This window comes from Haematobia irritans, chromosome 2, assembly GCF_050003625.1.
Source record: "Haematobia irritans isolate KBUSLIRL chromosome 2, ASM5000362v1, whole genome shotgun sequence".
Lineage (NCBI taxonomy): Eukaryota > Metazoa > Arthropoda > Insecta > Diptera > Muscidae > Haematobia > Haematobia irritans.
Window position 1 is genome coordinate 28547562 of NC_134398.1, and position 2262 is coordinate 28549823.

At 31.9% G+C, this 2262-nt stretch overlaps 1 non-coding gene across 1 annotated transcript; it reads left to right on the top strand.

Annotated features, from left to right (window-relative positions):
• The first annotated feature begins 1354 nt into the window (after window positions 1-1354).
• On the top strand, window positions 1355-1427 carry TRNAM-CAU (transfer RNA methionine (anticodon CAU)). The gene has a single exon. It is a non-coding gene; the product is annotated as a tRNA-Met (tRNA).
• The last annotated feature ends 835 nt before the right edge of the window (window positions 1428-2262 follow it).

The following is a 2262-nucleotide window of genomic DNA, read 5'->3' on the forward strand; positions in this document are numbered from 1 at the left end:
GCAAGCCAAATCTGGGGATCGGTTTATATGGGGGCTATATATAATTATGGACCGATGTGGACCAATTTTAGCATGGTTGTTAGAGACCATATACCAACACCATGTACCAAATTTCAGCCGGATCGGATGAAATATGCTTCTGTTAGAGGCTCCACAAGCCAAATCTGAGGGTCCCTTTATATGGGGGCTATACGTAAAAGTGGACCGATATGGCCCATTTTCAATACCATCCGACCTACATCGATAACAACTACTTGTGCCAAGTTTCAAGTCGATAGCTTGTTTCGTTCGGAAGTTAGCGTGATTTCAACAGACGGACGGACGGACGGACGGACGGACGGACGGACGGACGGACGGACGGACATGCTTAGATCGACTCAGAATTTCACCACGACCCAGAATATATATACTTTATGGGGTCTTAGAGCAATATTTCGATGTGTTACAAACGGAATGACAAAGTTAATATACCCCCATCCTATGATGGAGGGTATAATAATGGAATTTCCCTATTTTCTTAATATGTACCAATACTGTCAATCTGGCGCATTTTTCATGATGTTGGCAATATTTTACATTATTGTGGACAATATCTTAAATATTTTATACCGATTTCTTTTGATCAGCACAATAAAAAACGGAATATATGCAAAATCGGCCTATATGTGAAATGGATTATTCAGCAAACTATATGTGTGAAATTTATGTCAACGACACTAGAAGAATAATTTTTGGACTATATGTGAAAATCTCCTATATGTGCGATGGACTATAAGCGAAAACTACTGTATATTTCAATTTCGCCAATTTTAGCTCACTGTAATAATTTACGTACATAGATATATGTATATGCTATGTTATCAATAATACCTTGCTCATATGGTAGAAGGAAAACATTTAAGTTATCATCCACCTCAAATGTTAATTCTTATCCATACACAAACAATTTTTAGATGATTCTAAAAATAGAACCAAAGCAAAAAAGAACCTATAATAAAAATAGCTAATAATATTGGCGTACCCATCACATTGTATAACACATACACAGCACACAAGAACATGGGTAGATAAGGGATTACTAACTATACAACAACAATAACATTGTAAATATAACATGACGTAGTTAGTCGTATAGCACTGAAGCAAATGCTAGGTAGACGACAAGTAAGCAATAACATTAGCACTTGGTGGGCAAAATGTTAACACAGCTAAACAACAACAACAGCAACACCACAGATATGTAGATCGTTTGTACGCACACAGGGTGAGTCGATGTCTTTCATTTGTTCCTTATTCTTATCGCTAGCGTTGTGGGCAAGTACAAAACCATGATTTTGCCAACAGATGGTATATTGCCTCGATGGCGCAGTAGGCAGCGCGTAAGTCTCATAATCTTAAGGTCGTGAGTTCGAGCCTCACTCGGGGCAAGTAAATTTTGTTGATACTTTTTTTACTATTTTTTTATTATTTTTAAATGACATTTTTTTTTTAAATTGTCCATTAAAAACAAAACGGGACACTAAAGACAATTTAACTTTATTTTTGTTCATTATACATTTGCCTCTCAAAGTTAAAAAACAGGGTAAGGATTAATGAAATGGCACAAATTATTTAAATTTTATCGAAAAAATGCTACATCTGTGCTACATCGGACAAATTTCAATTTAAATTTTTTACATTAAAATTTAAATTTTAATGTAAAATTAAAAATTTTATATAACTAAAATTAAATTAAAATTAAACATAAAATAAGAAAAAAAAAATTAAATTTAACATTAAAACTAAATTTAATCAAGAAGTAAAATCGGGAGATCGGTGTATATGGGGGCTATACCAAAATATGGACCCATACAATCCAAACAGGGTAAGGATTAATGAAATGGTTAAAATTATTAAAATTTTTTCGAACGAAATGCTAATTCTGTTCTAGAAAAATTGCGAATTTTTTAAAATATTTCAGGTCAAGCGCTTCGGACAAATTTTAATGAAAAATGTTTACATTAATATTTAAATTTTAAAGTAAAATTAAAATTTAATTTAATTAAAATTAAACTTAAAATAAAACAATTAAAATTAAAACTAAATTTAACATTAAAATTTAATCAAGAAGTAAAATCGGGAGATCGGTCTATATGGGGGTTATAGCAAAATATGGACCGATATAATCCAAACAGGGTAAAGATGAATGAAATGGTACAAATTATTTAAATTTTGTCAAAAAAAAATGCTAAATCCGTTCTAAAAAAATTGCAAATTTTTTAA